Genomic DNA, 22,155 nt, shown 5'->3' with positions numbered 1-22,155 from the left:
TATGCTCAGAAGTGAGTCCCTTGCTCACTTTGCACCTGGATTCAAGCAAGCCGGGCTGAAGACGGCTGCAATGCCAGAAACCGGTCCTTGGAAGCTTGTTTCCGGTCCAGGGAAGGCATGGCTTGGCAGTTCGGGCTGGACTGTTCCTATGAGGCACAGGGTCAGACTGATTTGCATATGGCCATGTCTGAACTGGGGTGGCAGAGTGGGCTAAAGAACGGTGATGGATTAAACCCAGATCTTTTGACTGGGTGTGAATGTTTGATTAGTTCAGATGCTCCGTCCATCACCACCCCCTTTTGTACCGCTTTGGCCTCCATAAGTATGGCAGGGTATGCTCAGATGTGAGTCCCTTGCTCACTTTGCCACTGGATTCAAGCAAGCCGGGCTGAAGACGGCTGCAATGCCAGAAACCCGTCCTTGGAAGCTTGTTTCCGGTCCAGGGAAGGCATGGCTTGGCAGTTCGGGCTGGACTAGTCCTATGAGGCACAGGCTCAGACTGATTTGCATATATCCATGTCTGAACTGGGGTGGCAGAGTGGGCTAAAGAACGGTGATGGATTAAACCCAGATCTTTTGGCTGGGTGTGAATGTTTGATTAGTTCAGATGCTCCGTCCATCACCACCCCCTTTTGTACCGCTTTGGCCGCCATAAGTGTGGCAGGGTATGTTCAGACGGGAGTCCCTTGCTCACTTTGCCACTGGATTCAAGCAAGCCGGGCTGAAGACGGCTGCAATGCCAGAAACCGGTCCTCGGAAGCTTGTTTCCGGTCCAGGGAAGGCATGGCTTGGCAGTTCGGGCTGGACTGTTCCCATGAGGCACAGGGTCAGACTGATTTGCATATGGCCATGTCTGAACTGGGGTGGCAGAGTGGGCTAAAGAACGGTGATGGATTAAACCCAGATCTTTTGACTGGGTGTGAGTGTTTGATTAGTTCAGATGCTCCGTCCATCACCACCCCCTTTTGTACCGCTTTGGCCGCCATAAGTGTGGCAGGGTATGCTCAGACGTGAGTCCCTTGCTCACTTTGCACCTGGATTCAAGCAAGCCGGGCTAAAGACGGCTGCAATGCTAGAAACCGGTCCTCGGAAACTTGTTTCCGGTCCAGGGAAGGCATGGCTTGGCAGTTCGGGCTGGACTAGTCCTATGAGGCACAGGCTCAGACTGATTTGCATATATCCATGTCTCAACTGGGGTGGCAGAGTGGGCTAAAGAACGGTGATGGATTAAACCCAGATCTTTTGACTGGGTGTGAGTGTTTGATTAGTTCAGATGCTCCGTCCATCACCACCCCTTTTGTACCGCTTTGGCCGCCATAAGTGTGGCAGGGTATGCTCAGACGTGAGTCCCTTGCTCACTTTGCCACTGGATTCAAGCAAGCCGGGCTGAAGACGGCTGCAATGCCAGAAACCGGTCCTCGGAAGCATGTTTCCGGTCCAGGGAAGGCATGGCTTGGCAGTTCGGGCTGGACTGTTCCCATGAGGCACAGGGTCAGACTGATTTGCATATGGCCATGTCTGAACTGGGGTGGCAGAGTGGGCTAAAGAATGGTGATGGATTAAACCCATATCTTTTGACTGGGTGTTAGTGTTTGATTAGTTCAGATGCTCTGTCCATCACCACCCCCTTTTGTACCGCTTTGGCCGCCATAAGTGTGGCAGGGTATGCTCAGAAGTGAGTCCCTTGCTCACTTTGCACCTGGATTCAAGCAAGCCGGGCTGAAGACGGCTGCAATGCCAGAAACCGGTCCTTGGAAGCTTGTTTCCGGTCCAGGGAAGGCATGGCTTGGCAGTTCGGGCTGGACTGTTCCTATGAGGCACAGGGTCAGACTGATTTGCATATGGCCATGTCTGAACTGGGGTGGCAGAGTGGGCTAAAGAACGGTGATGGATTAAACCCAGATCTTTTGACTGGGTGTGAATGTTTGATTAGTTCAGATGCTCCGTCCATCACCACCCCCTTTTGTACCGCTTTGGCCTCCATAAGTATGGCAGGGTATGCTCAGATGTGAGTCCCTTGCTCACTTTGCCACTGGATTCAAGCAAGCCGGGCTGAAGACGGCTGCAATGCCAGAAACCCGTCCTTGGAAGCTTGTTTCCGGTCCAGGGAAGGCATGGCTTGGCAGTTCGGGCTGGACTAGTCCTATGAGGCACAGGCTCAGACTGATTTGCATATATCCATGTCTGAACTGGGGTGGCAGAGTGGGCTAAAGAACGGTGATGGATTAAACCCAGATCTTTTGGCTGGGTGTGAATGTTTGATTAGTTCAGATGCTCCGTCCATCACCACCCCCTTTTGTACCGCTTTGGCCGCCATAAGTGTGGCAGGGTATGTTCAGACGGGAGTCCCTTGCTCACTTTGCCACTGGATTCAAGCAAGCCGGGCTGAAGACGGCTGCAATGCCAGAAACCGGTCCTCGGAAGCTTGTTTCCGGTCCAGGGAAGGCATGGCTTGGCAGTTCGGGCTGGACTGTTCCCATGAGGCACAGGGTCAGACTGATTTGCATATGGCCATGTCTGAACTGGGGTGGCAGAGTGGGCTAAAGAACGGTGATGGATTAAACCCAGATCTTTTGACTGGGTGTGAGTGTTTGATTAGTTCAGATGCTCCGTCCATCACCACCCCCTTTTGTACCGCTTTGGCCGCCATAAGTGTGGCAGGGTATGCTCAGACGTGAGTCCCTTGCTCACTTTGCACCTGGATTCAAGCAAGACGGGCTAAAGACGGCTGCAATGCTAGAAACCGGTCCTCGGAAACTTGTTTCCGGTCCAGGGAAGGCATGGCTTGGCAGTTCGGGCTGGACTAGTCCTATGAGGCACAGGCTCAGACTGATTTGCATATATCCATGTCTCAACTGGGGTGGCAGAGTGGGCTAAAGAACGGTGATGGATTAAACCCAGATCTTTTGACTGGGTGTGAGTGTTTGATTAGTTCAGATGCTCCGTCCATCACCACCCCTTTTGTACCGCTTTGGCCGCCATAAGTGTGGCAGGGTATGCTCAGACGTGAGTCCCTTGCTCACTTTGCCACTGGATTCAAGCAAGCCGGGCTGAAGACGGCTGCAATGCCAGAAACCGGTCCTCGGAAGCATGTTTCCGGTCCAGGGAAGGCATGGCTTGGCAGTTCGGGCTGGACTGTTCCCATGAGGCACAGGGTCAGACTGATTTGCATATGGCCATGTCTGAACTGCACTGGCAGAGTGGGCTAAAGAACGGTGATGGATTAAACCCAGATCTTTTGACTGGGTGTGAGTGTTTGATTAGTTCAGATGCTCCGTCCATCACCACCCCCTTTTGTACCGCTTTGGCTGCCATTAGTGTGGCAGGGTATGCTCAGACGTGAGTCCCTTGCTCACTTTGCCACTGGATTCAAGCAAGCCGGGCTGAAGACGGCTGCAATGCCAGAAACCGGTCCTCGGAAGCTTGTTTCCGGTCCAGGGAAGGCATGGCTTGGCAGTTCGGGCTGGACTGTTCCCATGAGGCACAGGGTCAGACTGATTTGCATATGGCCATGTCTGAACTGGGGTGGCAGAGTGGGCTAAAGAATGGTGATGGATTAAATCCATATCTTTTGACTGGGTGTTAGTGTTTGATTAGTTCAGATGCTCCGTCCATCACCACCCCCTTTTGTACCGCTTTGGCCGCCATAAGTGTGGCAGGGTATGCTCAGAAGTGAGTCCCTTGCTCACTTTGCACCTGGATTCAAGCAAGCCGGGCTGAAGACGGCTGCAATGCCAGAAACCGGTCCTTGGAAGCTTGTTTCCGGTCCAGGGAAGGCATGGCTTGGCAGTTCGGGCTGGACTGTTCCTATGAGGCACAGGGTCAGACTGATTTGCATATGGCCATGTCTGAACTGGGGTGGCAGAGTGGGCTAAAGAACGGTGATGGATTAAACCCAGATCTTTTGACTGGGTGTGAATGTTTGATTAGTTCAGATGCTCCGTCCATCACCACCCCCTTTTGTACCGCTTTGGCCTCCATAAGTATGGCAGGGTATGCTCAGATGTGAGTCCCTTGCTCACTTTGCCACTGGATTCAAGCAAGCCGGGCTGAAGACGGCTGCAATGCCAGAAACCCGTCCTTGGAAGCTTGTTTCCGGTCCAGGGAAGGCATGGCTTGGCAGTTCGGGCTGGACTAGTCCTATGAGGCACAGGCTCAGACTGATTTGCATATATCCATGTCTGAACTTGGGTGGCAGGGTGGGCTAAAGAACGGTGATGGATTAAACCCAGATCTTTTGGCTGGGTGTGAATGTTTGATTAGTTCAGATGCTCCGTCCATCACCACCCCCTTTTGTACCGCTTTGGCCGCCATAAGTGTGGCAGGGTATGCTCAGACGTGAGTCCCTTGCTCACTTTGCCACTGGATTCAAGCAAGCCGGGCTGAAGACGGCTGCAATGCCATAAACCGGTCCTCGGAAGCTTGTTTCCGGTCCAGGGAAGGCATGGCTTGGCAGTTCGGGCTGGACTGTTCCCATGAGGCACAGGGTCAGACTGATTTGCATATGGCCATGTCTGAACTGCGGTGGCAGAGTGGGCTAAAGAACGGTGATGGATTAAACCCAGATCTTTTGACTGGGTGTGAGTGTTTGATTAGTTCAGATGCTCCGTCCATCACCACCCCCTTTTGTACCGCTTTGGCTGCCATTAGTGTGGCAGGGTATGCTCAGACGTGAGTCCCTTACTCACTTTGCCACTGGATTCAAGCAAGCCGGGCTGAAGACGGCTGCAATGCCAGAAACCGGCCCTCGGAAGCTTGTTTCCGGTCCAGGAAAGGCATGGCTTGGCAGTTCGGGCTGGATTGTTCCCATGAGGCACAGGGTCAGACTGATTTGCATATGGCCATGTCTGAACTGGGGTGGCAGAGTGGGCTAAAGAATGGTGATGGATTAAACCCATATCTTTTGACTGGGTGTTAGTGTTTGATTAGTTCAGATGCTCCGTCCATCACCACCCCCTTTTGTACCGCTTTGGCCGCCATAAGTGTGGCAGGGTATGCTCAGAAGTGAGTCCCTTGCTCACTTTGCACCTGGATTCAAGCAAGCCGGGCTGAAGACGGCTGCAATGCCAGAAACCGGTCCTTGGAAGCTTGTTTCCGGTCCAGGGAAGGCATGGCTTGGCAGTTCGGGCTGGACTGTTCCTATGAGGCACAGGGTCAGACTGATTTGCATATGGCCATGTCTGAACTGGGGTGGCAGAGTGGGCTAAAGAACGGTGATGGATTAAACCCAGATCTTTTGACTGGGTGTGAATGTTTGATTAGTTCAGATGCTCCGTCCATCACCACCCCCTTTTGTACCGCTTTGGCCTCCATAAGTATGGCAGGGTATGCTCAGACGTGAGTCCCTTGCTCACTTTGCCACTGGATTCAATCAAGCCGGGCTGAAGACGGCTGCAATGCAGGAAACCGGTCCTCGGAAGCTTGTTTCCGGTCCAGGGAAGGCATGGCTTGGCAGTTCGGGCTGGACTGTTCCCATGAGGCACAGGGTCAGACTGATTTGCATATGGCCATGTCTGAACTGGGGTGGCAGAGTGGGCTAAAGAACGGTGATGGATTAAACCCAGATCTTTTGACTGGGTGTGAGTGTTTGATTAGTTCAGATGCTCCGTCCATCACCACGCCCTTTTGTACCGCTTTGGCCGCCATAAGTGTGGCAGGGCATGCTCAGACGTGAGTCCCTTGCTCACTTTGCACCTGGATTCAAGCAAGCCGGGCTGAAGACGGCTGCAATGCCAGAAACCGGTCCTTGGAAGCTTGTTTCCGGTCTAGGGAAGGCATGGCTTGGCAGTTCGGGCTGGACTGTTCCTATGAGGCACAGGGTCAGACTGATTTGCATATGGCCATGTCTGAACTGGGGTGGCAGAGTGGGCTAAAGAACGGTGATGGATTAAACCCAGATCATTTGACTGGGTGTGAATGTTTGATTAGTTCAGATGCTCCGTCCATCACCACCCCCTTTTGTACCGCTTTGGCCTCCATAAGTATGGCAGGGTATGCTCAGACGTGAGTCCCTTGCTCACTTTGCCACTGGATTCAATCAAGCCGGGCTGAAGACGGCTGCAATGCAGGAAACCGGTCCTCGGAAGCTTGTTTCCGGTCCAGGGAAGGCATGGCGTGGCAGTTCGGGCTGGACTGTTCCCATGAGGCACAGGGTCAGACTGATTTGCATATGGCCATGTCTGAACTGGGGTGGCAGAGTGGGCTAAAGAACGGTGATGGATTAAACCCAGATCTTTTGACTGGGTGTGAGTGTTTGATTAGTTCAGATGCTCCGTCCATCACCACGCCCTTTTGTACCGCTTTGGCCGCCATAAGTGTGGCAGGGCATGCTCAGACGTGAGTCCCTTGCTCACTTTGCCACTGGATTCAAGCAAGCCTGGCTGAAGACGGCTGCAATGCCAGAAACCGGTCCTCGGAAGCTTGTTTCCGGTCCAGGGAAGGCATGGCTTGGCAGTTCGGGCTGGACTGTTCCCATGAGGCACAGGGTCAGACTGATTTGCATATGGCCATGTCTGAACTGGGGTGGCAGAGTGGGCTAAAGAACGGTGATGGATTAAACCCAGATCTTTTGACTGGGTGTGAATGTTTGATTAGTTCAGATGCTCCGTCCATCACCACCCCCTTTTGTACCGCTTTGGCCTCCATAAGTATGGCAGGGTATGCTCAGACGTGAGTCCCTTGCTCACTTTGCCACTGGATTCAATCAAGCCGGGCTGAAGACGGCTGCAATGCAGGAAACCGGTCCTCGGAAGCTTGTTTCCGGTCCAGGGAAGGCATGGCTTGGCAGTTCGGGCTGGATTGTTCCCAGGAGGCACAGGGTCAGACTGATTTGCATATGGCCATGTCTGGACTGGGGTGGCAGAGTGGGCTAAAGAACGGTGATGAATTAAACCCATATCTTTTGACTGGGTGTGAGTGTTTGATTAGTTCAGATGCTCCGTCCATCACCACCCCCTTTTGTACCGCTTTGGCCGCCATAAGTGTGGCAGGGTATGCTCAGACGTGAGTCCCTTGCTCACTTTGCCACTGGATTCAAGCAAGCCGGGCTGAAGACGGCTGCAATGCCAGAAACCGGTCCTCGGTAGCTTGTTTCCGGTCCAGGGAAGGCATGGCTTGGCAGTTCGGGCTGGACTGTTCCCATGAGGCACAGGGTCAGACTGATTTGCATATGGCCATGTCTGAACTGGGGTGGCAGAGTGGGCTAAAGAACGGTGATGGATTAAACCCAGATCTTTTGACTGGGTGTGAGTGTTTGATTAGTTCAGATGCTCCGTCCATCACCACCCCCTTTTGTACCGCTTTGGCCGCCATAAGTGTAGCAGGGCATGCTCAGACATGAGTCCCTTGCTCACTTTGCCACTGGATTCAAGCAAGCCGGGCTGAAGACGGCTGCAATGCCAGAATCCAGTCCTCGGAAGCTTGTTTCCGGTCCAGAGAAGGCATGGCTTGGCAGTTCGGGCTGGACTGTTCCCATGAGGCACAGGGTCAGACTGATTTGCATATGGCCATGTCTGAACTGGGGTGGCAGAGTGGGCTAAAGAACGGTAATGGATTAAACCCAGATCTTTTGACTGGGTGTGAGTGTTTGATTAGTTCAGATGCTCCGTCCATCACCACGCCCTTTTGTACCGCTTTGGCCGCCATAAGTGTGGCAGGGCATGATTATACGTGAGTCCCTTGCTGACTTTGCCACTGGATTCAAGCAAGCTGGGCTGAAGACGGCTGCAATGCCAGAAACCGGTCCTCGGTAGCTTGTTTCCGGTCCAGGGAAGGCATGGCTTGGCAGTTCGGGCTGGACTGTTCCCATGAGGCACAGGGTCAGACTGATTTGCATATGGCCATGTCTGAACTGGGGTGGCAGAGTGGGCTAAAGAACGGTGATGGATTAAACCCAGATCTTTTGACTGGGTGTGAGTGTTTGATTAGTTCAGATGCTCCGTCCATCACCACGCCCTTTTGGACCGCTTTGTCCGCCATAAGTGTGGCAGGGTATGCTCAGACGTGAGTCCCTTGCTCACTTTGCCACTGGATTCAATCAAGCCGGGCTGAAGACGGCTGCAATGCAGGAAACCGGTCCTCGGAAGCTTGTTTCCGGTCCAGGGAAGGCATGGCTTGGCAGTTCGGGCTGGACTGTTCCCATGAGGCACAGGGTCAGACTGATTTGCATATGGCCATGTCTGAACTGGGGTGGCAGAGTGGGCTAAAGAACGGTGATGGATTAAACCCAGATCTTTTGACTGGGTGTGAGTGTTTGATTAGTTCAGATGCTCCGTCCATCACCACCCCCTTTTGTACCGCTTTGGCCGCCATAAGTGTGGCAGGGTATGCTCAGACGTGAGTCCCTTGCTCACTTTGCACCTGGATTCAAGCAAGCCGGGCTAAAGACGGCTGCAATGCTAGAAACCGGTCCTCGGAAACTTGTTTCCGGTCCAGGGAAGGCATGGCTTGGCAGTTCGGGCTGGACTAGTCCTATGAGGCACAGGCTCAGACTGATTTGCATATATCCATGTCTGAACTGGGGTGGCAGAGTGGGCTAAAGAACGGTGATGGATTAAACCCAGATCTTTTGGCTGGGTGTGAAGGTTTGATTAGTTCAGATGCTCCGTCCATCACCACCCCTTTTGTACCGCTTTGGCCGCCATAAGTGTGGCAGGGTATGCTCAGACGTGAGTCCCTTGCTCACTTTGCCACTGGATTCAAGCAAGCCGGGCTGAAGACGGCTGCAATGCCAGAAACCGGTCCTCGGAAGCATGTTTCCGGTCCAGGGAAGGCATGGCTTGGCAGTTCGGGCTGGACTGTTCCCATGAGGCACAGGGTCAGACTGATTTGCATATGGCCATGTCTGAACTGGGGTGGCAGAGTGGGCTAAAGAATGGTGATGGATTAAACCCATATCTTTTGACTGGGTGTTAGTGTTTGATTAGTTCAGATGCCCTGTCCATCACCACCCCCTTTTGTACCGCTTTGGCCGCCATAAGTGTGGCAGGGTATGCTCAGAAGTGAGTCCCTTGCTCACTTTGCACCTGGATTCAAGCAAGCCGGGCTGAAGACGGCTGCAATGCCAGAAACCGGTCCTTGGAAGCTTGTTTCCGGTCCAGGGAAGGCATGGCTTGGCAGTTCGGGCTGGACTGTTCCTATGAGGCACAGGGTCAGACTGATTTGCATATGGCCATGTCTGAACTGGGGTGGCAGAGTGGGCTAAAGAACGGTGATGGATTAAACCCAGATCTTTTGACTGGGTGTGAATGTTTGATTAGTTCAGATGCTCCGTCCATCACCACCCCCTTTTGTACCGCTTTGGCCTCCATAAGTATGGCAGGGTATGCTCAGATGTGAGTCCCTTGCTCACTTTGCCACTGGATTCAAGCAAGCCGGGCTGAAGACGGCTGCAATGCCAGAAACCCGTCCTTGGAAGCTTGTTTCCGGTCCAGGGAAGGCATGGCTTGGCAGTTCGGGCTGGACTAGTCCTATGAGGCACAGGCTCAGACTGATTTGCATATATCCATGTCTGAACTGGGGTGGCAGAGTGGGCTAAAGAACGGTGATGGATTAAACCCAGATCTTTTGGCTGGGTGTGAATGTTTGATTAGTTCAGATGCTCCGTCCATCACCACCCCCTTTTGTACCGCTTTGGCCGCCATAAGTGTGGCAGGGTATGTTCAGACGGGAGTCCCTTGCTCACTTTGCCACTGGATTCAAGCAAGCCGGGCTGAAGACGGCTGCAATGCCAGAAACCGGTCCTCGGAAGCTTGTTTCCGGTCCAGGGAAGGCATGGCTTGGCAGTTCGGGCTGGACTGTTCCCATGAGGCACAGGGTCAGACTGATTTGCATATGGCCATGTCTGAACTGCGGTGGCAGAGTGGGCTAAAGAACGGTGATGGATTAAACCCAGATCTTTTGACTGGGTGTGAGTGTTTGATTAGTTCAGATGCTCCGTCCATCACCACCCCCTTTTGTACCGCTTTGGCTGCCATTAGTGTGGCAGGGTATGCTCAGACGTGAGTCCCTTACTCACTTTGCCACTGGATTCAAGCAAGCCGGGCTGAAGATGGCTGCAATGCCAGAAACCGGCCCTCGGAAGCTTGTTTCCGGTCCAGGAAAGGCATGGCTTGGCAGTTCGGGCTGGATTGTTCCCATGAGGCACAGGGTCAGACTGATTTGCATATGGCCATGTCTGAACTGGGGTGGCAGAGTGGGCTAAAGAATGGTGATGGATTAAACCCATATCTTTTGACTGGGTGTTAGTGTTTGATTAGTTCAGATGCTCCGTCCATCACCACCCCCTTTTGTACCGCTTTGGCCGCCATAAGTGTGGCAGGGTATGCTCAGAAGTGAGTCCCTTGCTCACTTTGCACCTGGATTCAAGCAAGCCGGGCTGAAGACGGCTGCAATGCCAGAAACCGGTCCTTGGAAGCTTGTTTCCGGTCCAGGGAAGGCATGGCTTGGCAGTTCGGGCTGGACTGTTCCTATGAGGCACAGGGTCAGACTGATTTGCATATGGCCATGTCTGAACTGGGGTGGCAGAGTGGGCTAAAGAACGGTGATGGATTAAACCCAGATCTTTTGACTGGGTGTGAATGTTTGATTAGTTCAGATGCTCCGTCCATCACCACCCCCTTTTGTACCGCTTTGGCCTCCATAAGTATGGCAGGGTATGCTCAGATGTGAGTCCCTTGCTCACTTTGCCACTGGATTCAAGCAAGCCGGGCTGAAGACGGCTGCAATGCCAGAAACCCGTCCTTGGAAGCTTGTTTCCGGTCCAGGGAAGGCATGGCTTGGCAGTTCGGGCTGGACTAGTCCTATGAGGCACAGGCTCAGACTGATTTGCATATATCCATGTCTGAACTGGGGTGGCAGAGTGGGCTAAAGAACGGTGATGGATTAAACCCAGATCTTTTGGCTGGGTGTGAATGTTTGATTAGTTCAGATGCTCCGTCCATCACCACCCCCTTTTGTACCGCTTTGGCCGCCATAAGTGTGGCAGGGTATGCTCAGACGTGAGTCCCTTGCTCACTTTGCCACTGGATTCAAGCAAGCCGGGCTGAAGACGGCTGCAATGCCATAAACCGGTCCTCGGAAGCTTGTTTCCGGTCCAGGGAAGGCATGGCTTGGCAGTTCGGGCTGGACTGTTCCCATGAGGCACAGGGTCAGACTGATTTGCATATGGCCATGTCTGAACTGCGGTGGCAGAGTGGGCTAAAGAACGGTGATGGATTAAACCCAGATCTTTTGACTGGGTGTGAGTGTTTGATTAGTTCAGATGCTCCGTCCATCACCACCCCCTTTTGTACCGCTTTGGCTGCCATTAGTGTGGCAGGGTATGCTCAGACGTGAGTCCCTTACTCACTTTGCCACTGGATTCAAGCAAGCCGGGCTGAAGACGGCTGCAATGCCAGAAACCGGCCCTCGGAAGCTTGTTTCCGGTCCAGGAAAGGCATGGCTTGGCAGTTCGGGCTGGATTGTTCCCATGAGGCACAGGGTCAGACTGATTTGCATATGGCCATGTCTGAACTGGGGTGGCAGAGTGGGCTAAAGAATGGTGATGGATTAAACCCATATCTTTTGACTGGGTGTTAGTGTTTGATTAGTTCAGATGCTCCGTCCATCACCACCCCCTTTTGTACCGCTTTGGCCGCCATAAGTGTGGCAGGGTATGCTCAGAAGTGAGTCCCTTGCTCACTTTGCACCTGGATTCAAGCAAGCCGGGCTGAAGACGGCTGCAATGCCAGAAACCGGTCCTTGGAAGCTTGTTTCCGGTCCAGGGAAGGCATGGCTTGGCAGTTCGGGCTGGACTGTTCCTATGAGGCACAGGGTCAGACTGATTTGCATATGGCCATGTCTGAACTGGGGTGGCAGAGTGGGCTAAAGAACGGTGATGGATTAAACCTAGATCTTTTGACTGGGTGTGAATGTTTGATTAGTTCAGATGCTCCGTCCATCACCACCCCCTTTTGTACCGCTTTGGCCTCCATAAGTATGGCAGGGTATGCTCAGACGTGAGTCCCTTGCTCACTTTGCCACTGGATTCAATCAAGCCGGGCTGAAGACGGCTGCAATGCAGGAAACCGGTCCTCGGAAGCTTGTTTCCGGTCCAGGGAAGGCATGGCTTGGCAGTTCGGGCTGGACTGTTCCCATGAGGCACAGGGTCAGACTGATTTGCATATGGCCATGTCTGAACTGGGGTGGCAGAGTGGGCTAAAGAACGGTGATGGATTAAACCCAGATCTTTTGACTGGGTGTGAGTGTTTGATTAGTTCAGATGCTCCGTCCATCACCACGCCCTTTTGTACCGCTTTGGCCGCCATAAGTGTGGCAGGGCATGCTCAGACGTGAGTCCCTTGCTCACTTTGCCACTGGATTCAAGCAAGCCTGGCTGAAGACGGCTGCAATGCCAGAAACCGGTCCTCGGAAGCTTGTTTCCGGTCCAGGGAAGGCATGGCTTGGCAGTTCGGGCTGGACTGTTCCCATGAGGCACAGGGTCAGACTGATTTGCATATGGCCATGTCTGAACTGGGGTGGCAGAGTGTGCTAAAGAACGGTGATGGATTAAACCCAGATCTTTTGACTGGGTGTGAGTGTTTGATTAGTTCAGATGCTCCGTCCATCACCACCCCCTTTTGTACCGCTTTGGTCGCCATAAGTGTGGCAGGGTATGCTCAGACGTGAGTCCCTTGCTCACTTTGCCACTGGATTCAAGCAAGCCGGGCTGAAGACGGCTGCAATGCCAGAAACCGGTCCTCGGAAGCTTGTTTCCGGTCCAGGGAAGGCATGGCTTGGCAGTTCGGGCTGGACTGTTCCCATGAGGCACAGGATCAGACTGATTTGCATATGGCCATGTCTGAACTGGGGTGGCAGAGTGGGCTAAAGAACTGTGATGGATTTACCCAGATCTTTTGACCGGGTGTGAGTGTTTGATTAGTTCAGATGCTCCGTCCATCACCACCCCCTTTTGACCGCCTTGGCCGTCATAAGTGTGGCAGGGTATGCTCAGACGTGAGTTCCTTGCTCACTTTGCCACTGGATTCAAGCAAGCCAGGCTGAAGACGGCTGCAATGCCAGAAACCTGTCCTCGGAAGCTTGTTTTCGGTCCAGGGAAGGCATGGCTTGGCAGTTCGGGCTGGACTGTTCCCATGAGGCACAGGGTCAGACTGATTTGCATATGGCCATGTCTGAACTGGGGTGGCAGAGTGGGCTAAAGAACGGTTATGGATTAAACCCAGATCTTTTGACTGGGTGTGAGTGTTTGATTAGTTCAGATGCTCCGTCCATCACCACCCCCTTTTGTACCGCTTTGGCCGCCATAAGTGTGGCAGGGTATGCTCAGACGTGAGTCCCTTGCTCACTTTGCACCTGGATTCAAGCAAGCCGGGCTGAAGACGGCTGCAATGCCAGAAACCAGTCCTCGGAAGCTTGTTTCCGGTCCAGGGAAGGCATGGCTTGGCAGTTCGGGCTGGACTGTTCCTATGAGGCACAGGGCAGACTGATTTGCATATGGCCATGTCTGAACTGGGGTGGCAGAGTGGGCTAAAGAACGGTGATGAATTAAACCCAGATCTTTTGACTGGGTGTGAATGTTTGATTAGTTCAGATGCTCCGTCCATCACCACCCCTTTTTGTATCGCTTTGGCCGCCATAAGTGTGGCAGGGTATGCTCTGACGTGAGTCCCTGGCTCACTTTGCCACTGGATTCAAGCAAGCCGGGCTGAAGATGGCTGCAATGCCAGAAACCGGTCCTCGGAAGCTTGTTTCCGGTCCAGGGAAGGTATGGCTTGGCAGTTCGGGCTGGACTGTTCCCATGAGGCACAGGGTCAGACTGATTTGCATATGGCCATGTCTGAACTGGGGTGGCAGAGTGGGCAAAAGAACGGTAATGGATTAAACCCAGATCTTTTGACTGGGTGTGAGTGTTTGATTAGTTCAGATGCTCCGTCTATCACCACCCCCTTTTGTACCGCTTTGGCTGCCATTAGTGTGGCAGGGTATGCTCAGACGTGAGTCCCTTGCTCACTTTGCCACTGGATACAAGCAAGCCGGCTGAAGACGGCTGCAATGCCAGAAACCGGTCCTCGGAAGCTTGTTTCCGGTCCAGGGAAGGCATGTCTTGGCAGTTCGGGCTGGACTGTTCCCATGAGGCACAGGGTCAGACTGATTTGCATATGGCCATGTCTGAACTGGGGTGGCAGAGTGGGCTAAAGAACGGTGATGGATTAAACCCAGATCTTTTGACTGGGTGTGAGTGTTTGATTAGTTCAGATGCTCCGTCCAACACCACCCCCTTTTGTACCGCTTTGGCCGCCATAAGTGTGGCAGGGTATGCTCAGAAGTGAGTCCCTTGCTCACTTATCACCTGGATTCAAGCAAGTCGGGCTGAAGACGGCTGCAATGCCAGAAACCGGTCCTCGGAAGCTTGTTTCCGGTCCAGGGAAGGCATGGCTTGGCAGTTTGGGCTGGACTGTTCCTATGAGGCACAGGGTCAGACTGATTTGCATATGGCCATGTCTGAACTGGGGTGGCAGAGTGGGCTAAAGAACGGTGATGGATTAAACCCAGATCTTTTGACTGGGTGTGAATGTTTGATTAGTTCAGATGCTCCGTCCTTCACCACCCCCTTTTGTACCGCTTTGGCCGCCATAAGTGTGGCAGGGTATGCTCAGACGTGAGTCCCTTGCTCACTTTGCCACTGGATTCAAGCAAGCCGGGCTGAAGACGGCTGCAATGCCAGAAACCGGTCCTCGGAAGCTTGTTTCCGGTCCAGGGAAGGCATGGCTTGGCAGTTCGGGCTGGACTGTTCCCATGAGGCACAGGGTCAGACTGATTTGCATATGGCCATGTTTGAACTGGGGTGGCAGAGTGGGCTAAAGAACGGTGATGGATTAAACCCAGATCTTTTGACTGGGTGTGAGTGTTTTATTAGTTCAGATGCTCCGTCCATCACCACCCCCTTTTGTACCGCTTTGGCCGCCATAAGTGTGGCAGGGTATGCTCAGACGTGAGTCCCTTGCTCACTTTGCCACTGGATTCAAGCAAATCGGGCTGAAGATGGCTGCAATGCCAGAAACCGGTCCTCGGAAGCTTGTTTCCGGTCCAGGAAAGGCATGGCTTGGGAGTTCAGGCTGGACTGTTCCCATGAGGCACAGGGTCAGACTGATTTGCATATGGCCATGTCTGAACTGGGGTGGCAGAGTGGGCTAAAGAACAGTGATGGATTAAACCCAGATCTTTTGACTGGGTGTGAGTGTTTGATTAGTTCAGATGCTCCGTCCATCACCACCCCCTTTTGTACCGCTTTGGCTGCCATAAGTATGGCAGGGTATGCTCAGATGTGAGTCCCTTGCTCACTTTGCCACTGGATTCAAGCAAGCCGGGCTGAAGACGGCTGCAATGCCAGAAACCCGTCCTTGGAAGCTTGTTTCCGGTTCAGGGAAGGCATGGCTTGGCAGTTCGGGCTGGACTGTTCCCATGAGGCACAGGGTCAGACTGATTTGCATATGGCCATGTCTGAACTGGGGTGGCAGAGTGGGCTAAAGAACGGTGATGGATTAAACCTAGATCTTTTGACTGGGTGTGAGTGTTTGATTAGTTCAGATGCTCCGTCCATCACCACCCCCTTTTATACCAGGTAAAAACTGAAGCATGGCAGCCGTTACACCAGGCATGTATAACAAAGAATAATACTGGTTTCTGGAAGGCTGTTAATGCTCCCTTTTTCGTATACAGGGAAACCGATATTATCGACGTGGCAATTACGGAAGATAAATGGGTCAATTATTTTAAGGACCTTTATAAGGATGAAGCTTTATTCAAGAGCGAGGGAATTACTGCTGCAGTAGAGGGAGATGTTAATGCATACATCACATCTTTCCCCTTGAATATTGTAATCTCCTATGAAGAAGTCTTAACAGCCATTAATGAGAGTGCTGCAAGGAAACCCCCAGGACCTGATGGTGTGCCAGTGGATGTATATAAGTCTAATACTGAGTTATGGGCCGGCTCCTAACAAATGTTTTGAATAGTTGTAACAGCCATAGGTTTATCTCCACCTGGCTAGACGCAATTGTGATCCCTATTTTTAAAAGGGAGATAGAAATGAACCTAGTTGCTATTGCCCAATCTCATTACTGGATTCACTTATGAAAGTAGCCGGGAGGGTCATTTTAAACAAATTACAACTCTGCGTAGAAGAGACAGGCCTACTTTTTAAGTTTCAATACGGGTGAAGGGCAGGAATGGGAATGACCGAACAGGGATTAAATCTAGCTTTTATTATAGGCAAATTCATATCAGCAAAAAGGGGAAAACTCTTTCTAACGTTTGTTGACTTAAGTTCAGCCTTTGACTGTCTAAATCATGACAAACTGTGGAGTACATTAAGAGAGATGGATGTTGACCCCAATTTGCTACTATTCATTAAGCAATTATACAGGGGAGCGGGGGCGAGGGTCCGGTATGGGAAACAGGGAGAATGCACAACTAAATTTAGCATAAACAAGGGAGTAAGACAAGGATGCATGCTTGCCCCGTTTCTGTTTACCCTATACATAAATAGTGTAGGATTTTACTTGGCCCAGGACAGGCAGGATTACCCATTGATTAAGAATACCCAGTCCCATTTTATTATATGTGGATGAAGCAGTCATTATGGCGCGGATACAGATAGGCCTCCAAAGAGCTGTTTGCAAATTTACTACCTATATGAAAGATAGAGGCTTAAAAGTAAATAAAAGCAAAATCTATACCATGTGTTGTGGGGTCAAAAAAGGTAATACATGTAAAATTTTCATTGAAAAGACAAAAATAGACATTACAGACAGATTCTCCTACTTGGGTATCAATTTTGAGAAGTCGGGTTCATGGACATCGGCTGTGAATGCGAGAAAATTGTCTTTTTCCAGAGCTATAGGTGCAGTGCGCAATTTCTCCCAAAAAATGGGTGGTAGACCAGTTCCGGAGTTAGTGGATATTTATAAATCCAAATGAGTATCTTCTGCGACATATGGGGCAGGGATCTGGGGAATAGCGGAAGTCCAACAAATTCAACACTGTGAGAATGAGTTTTTGCGTTATCTTTTAGCTGTCCCTGGTTCTACTGCTACACTTGTATGCCATACGGAACGCGGCCTGCCTTATATATCTGACATTATCAAAGTTAATCCCCTTTTATTGTGGCATAAGGTGTGGTCCTCTCCTGAGACCAGTTTTAATAGAGACGTAATTATGGACTGTCTCAAATTATAGGAGGGAGCCAGCATATCATGGATTAAATATGTAAAAAAATTATCGTATGACATTGGACATCCCGAATATTTTGATTCGCCAAGCTGCCTAGAAAGGTTATCGAGAAAAAACCTGAAAGTAACTTGTTTGAATTATTTAGAGAACAAGCGTTGGCTTTCTGAAAAAGAAAAGAAATCAGTTATGGAGAATCACTTGATGTTGCAATGTCAAGGTATCCAACCCTATTTGTCACAGGTTCAGAGTTGCTACTCCCGCATGCTCTTAACACGCTTTCGTGGTGGTTCCCTTTTTAGAATGGTCACCTTCCCAGAAGTAAATTTATGGTCTAGAAATTTGTTACCATGCCTGTGTGATGATATTTCCATCCAATCCACGTTATACTGCATGTTTTTCTGTATATTCTATGATTTACCAAGGAGAAGGTTTTTAACCGCATCGCTGCGGCGGCTTTTCCCGCTGTGCGCAGTAATTTTAAAAATACCGCGTTACATGACGAGCTCAGCTCGTCATGAGAGCACGGCAGGTTACGCTCATGACGAGCTGAGCTCGTCATCAGCCTGGAAGGGGTTAATACCTATTTTAAAGAAGTGGGGACTTAGACAATGCAGAATAGCATTTTTGAGGCTTCAAATGTTAGAGAATGAATTGATAATGATGGCCACGTCGTCCTCTTTAAAAGCTATTATCAGACAAAGGAACACTATGTATTAATTTTTTTTTTTTTTGTATCTACTGATTGTGTCAAAGATTTTTGTATACATAATATGAGTTGTTTTTATTAAACTAATGTATTTGGTGCAACATGTATAATGACGTGCAATATAAATGTTGTTGTGCTTGTTATTCTGTACTGTGCTTTCATGGTTTTTAAGATACAAAATCGAATAAAGCAGTATTTGATTTGATTTGATTTGATTTGAACTCAAATTGAGGTTTGACATACAACCAAGCGTGATTGTGCTAAGACACACATTTTTTAAACTGAAGCAAAGTATAGAAGAGTATGTTGATGCACATGTTTCTGTACTGTATAGACTGACCTCAGAGTTCCAGTTTGACAATTTTATGGACCAACTTATCAGGGATCAATTTGTAAGTCACTGCAAGGACAAACAGATACACCAGAACTTATCTATAGGCAACCCCTCACTGGATGAGTCCATCAGAGTGGCAAACAGAATACAGCTATCACAAATTTCTGTTACAGAGTTGGACAAGAACCAGTTAAGCCATTAAATGTCATATATTCAGGGAAATTACATAAAATTGCCACCTACAGGAGGAGAAAGTGAGGTATTAGATAGTGAAAGGGGAAAATGTGTCCCCTGCAAATGGAAACTCTTACTTCCACTATGTCAATGCTCCGCATCTCAAAGGAAGTAGATGTCCTGTAGCTAATGTCACATGCAATTACTGCAAGAAAGTTGGCCATTTTGAGAAGGTTTGCCAGAAGAAAAGAAACCCCAGAAAGTCCGTTGCGTGTTTTGTTGAATCAGACATTGAATCTGATTCCGAAAAAGAGGGGCTACTTGATTTAGTACTTGTGGTTGGTGATGAAGACTCTAATACTCATGTTAAATGGCACATATAAGAGGGAAGTTTCCCGCATGGGGGTTCCTTCAATGTGTGTCGATCCTGACATTCAATTTGAGAAGAAGACATTGAAACTATTAGCAGATTACGGCACTAGAATAACCATGATTACCCATCGTCTGCTCACTGAAACTTGGAGTGATAGAACCTTGTAACCACTGGACCACTACCCTGTTTCGTATGAAGGTCACAAGATTGAACTATTAGGATATACAGAGGATGTATTAGATTTCAAAGGGAGGAGGATCAACTGAAAAATATGTGGAGCCGTAAAGGCCCTCAACGTTCTGGGATGGTCTCATTAGGTCCTGTTTGGAATGATCTTGAAGCTGGGGGCTAAAGAACTAGCTCTTGTAGTTAAATGTGATGATGTGGCTCCAGAATGGAGTAGGAAATTTCCTGAGGTTTTCAGTGACAATCTCAGTAAAATTTAAGGGTTCAAGCATAAAATCAGCATCAAGAAAGGGGTGGTGCCCTTAAAACACAAGCTAAGAGGAGTGCCTTGCAGCATCAGAGATGATCTCAAACAGGAACTTAGGAGTTTGTGAGAGAGAGGAATTATTGAGACTGTTGAATCGTCATTGTAGCTCTTTTCTTTGGTAGTAGCGTGCAAGAGGTGTGGACAATTGCCTGTGTGTGGCTCTAAGATCACTTAATAAGAAAATATGGGTGAGCTCCATCCCCCATCGTAGATTAATGATTTGTTTGCAAGAATTGCAGAGCTAATGTGTTCTCAAAACTTGATCTGGCATCCGCCTATTATCAAGTGGAACTCCATCCTGACTCAAGACACCTGACGGCATTTATATCACCCATGGGAACCTTCCACTATTGCTGCATGCAATTTGAACACACCTCTGTGGCGTTTGTCTTTCAGAAAGTTATGTACAACTTACTGAAAAAAGTAGAGGTGGCCTTTGTTTTTACAGGCTGATGTTTTGGTTTTCACATAGGATTTCGTGGCTCATAATACAATTCTCCAAAGAGTTTTTGAAATTGTTAAGAGCCATGGAGTTATTTTAAAGAAGGAGAAGTACACACTCTTGAGTAACGAAGTTGAAAAATCTGGGACATATTATATTAAGGGATGGTATTAGACTCAGGCCTGGGTTAGTTGAATCCATTTTAGTAGTGCCACCTCCTTCTGACAAGGTGGGTGTCAAAGCTTTCCCTGTATTATGTGATTTCTATTCTCGCTTTATCCTTGATTTTGCTACCAAGGTGAGGCAAGGTAGTGATTTAATTAAGGAAGGCTCTAAATTTGTTTGGTGTAATGATTATATATTTTTGTTGTTGCTGTATAGCAAATGTAGGTGACAGAGATTTTGTATCTGCACCTACTACTTTATGTCTTATTTTACATTCTGTTGCCATTTAATAGGCGGGATAGTTACTACAATCTTGGGATGTACGTATAACACAATACCTTTCCCTCCCTTTGCACCATCTCGCAACCCTTCCTAAACACTCACGCCCTTTCCTTTCCTCTTGAGCACCAAGTTCATGATTCTAATTTGTATATTTATTGTATTATCCATTTGATTCATGCTTACTCTTTCCAATGTTTGTGATCAAAATTGAATCACGATAATTCATTGATTCCTTTTGGTGATGTTAAATTGTTTACATGCATGATTGAAATCTGTCTCATTCAAGCTGGAATGTAATAGAATTCTACTGTGGCCATTTCTTTATTGTAACATATAAATACCTGGGTCCAGTCGTCTCACGGGTTACCTCAATCATATTAAATCTCTGATAGGTGATGTATTAGCTGAACTGGTGCTGGCAGTGGAGGAGTTCCTGTGCATTTGTCCTCCACTACTGTGCAGCTCTGTATGTAGGTAATACATTTACCTGTGGACTCTGGAGATTTACTACATACAGTAGAGCTCTTTTTAACATCTAAAGTATGAAGTGCCCTTTCAGCTACCATTTAAGGATTGGGAATAAAAACTGGCAGCTCAATAGTTTGATCCAGATAGAAGGACAACATCATTTTAGGGAAAAAAAATTGAATTGGGTCCGAGGAATATTCAGTCTTGATGTATTTGAAAGAACAGCTCCTCTAAAGTGAGCACTTGTATTTCACTAACTCTTCTCAATGAGGTAATTGCCACTAGAAACGCTACCTTCCTTGAAAGGTACTGAAGTAGACAGGAATATAGGGACTCAAAAGGTGGCCCCATGAGTCTAGTTAGTACTACATTGATATTCCATACTAGAACAGGCGGTGTTCTTGGAGGTTTTATTCTTTTCAAACATTCCATGAACGCTGGCATTCTAAGCAGTCAACAGTGCTCCATGTTTTGTAGGTAAGTAGCAAAGGCCGCAAGGTGGAGATGTGTAAGCTAGACCTGCACTTTGCAGATATAGTAGAAAGCATTATAGTTTTTGTATTGAAGAGTTGATAGGGTCAATGTGTTTTACGTGCAATAACCTCTATAGCAGGTTATAGAGGTAGAATGTGTATTTAGGTATATTTAGGTACCCAAACTGTAGGACTTTAGGAGCCAGCTAGTTCAAATGAGCTGTTTGGGATCCAGGTGTCCGATTGGCTCGTGATTTTGCGTGAGAAGGTCCTGCACTTGGGAAGCTTCACATGAGGGACCACCAACAACTCTAGTAGAGTGGTGTACAATAGTTGATGTGCCCACATGGGAGCTACTAGAATTGGTGTGAGAGAAGTCTGCCTGAGCTTTCTGACCACATATGGAAGTAGAGGGAGAGGTGGAAAAGTGTAGGCAAATTTCCCTGACCAATTCATCCTTGTGCATTGCTTAGTGGCTATGGGTGATGATACCTGGCAGCGAAGTGTTTGCATTTTGTTTTATCTGCTGTTGCATAGAGATCTATTTGGCATTCCCCATATTTGGAAGTACAGGTGAAGGACTTGTGGTTGAAATTCCCACTCGTAGACTTGTTACATCCTGCTTAGGTGTTCCGCAAAGTCATTGTCTACTCCGGGAAGATATTTTGCGAGGAGTAGAATGTGATGACATAATGCTCCGTTCCATATGTTCTGTGCTAAATGAGATAGTAGAATGGAATGATTGCCTACCTGTTTTGTATGTAACACACTGCAGTCACATTGTCTGTTTTCATGTGCACTGCTTTGTGGTGAATGTACAAGAGGAAGGCCATGAGCATCTGTTCGATTGCGAGGAACACAAGAAAACTGATGTAAAGAGTCCTTTGTTGAGCAGTCCATACATCTTGGACTGTAATCTCCAACATGGGCATACCCCCAACCCTTATGTGAAGCGTCTGTGGTAATGGTCACTTGCAAGAGTGGGTCCAAGTAAGCCCTTCTCGGTAGCAGATTGT

Source organism: Lissotriton helveticus, chromosome 7, assembly GCF_964261635.1.
Source record: "Lissotriton helveticus chromosome 7, aLisHel1.1, whole genome shotgun sequence".
NCBI classification, from domain to species: Eukaryota; Metazoa; Chordata; class Amphibia; order Caudata; family Salamandridae; genus Lissotriton; species Lissotriton helveticus.
This window is presented reverse-complemented; position numbering follows the sequence as displayed.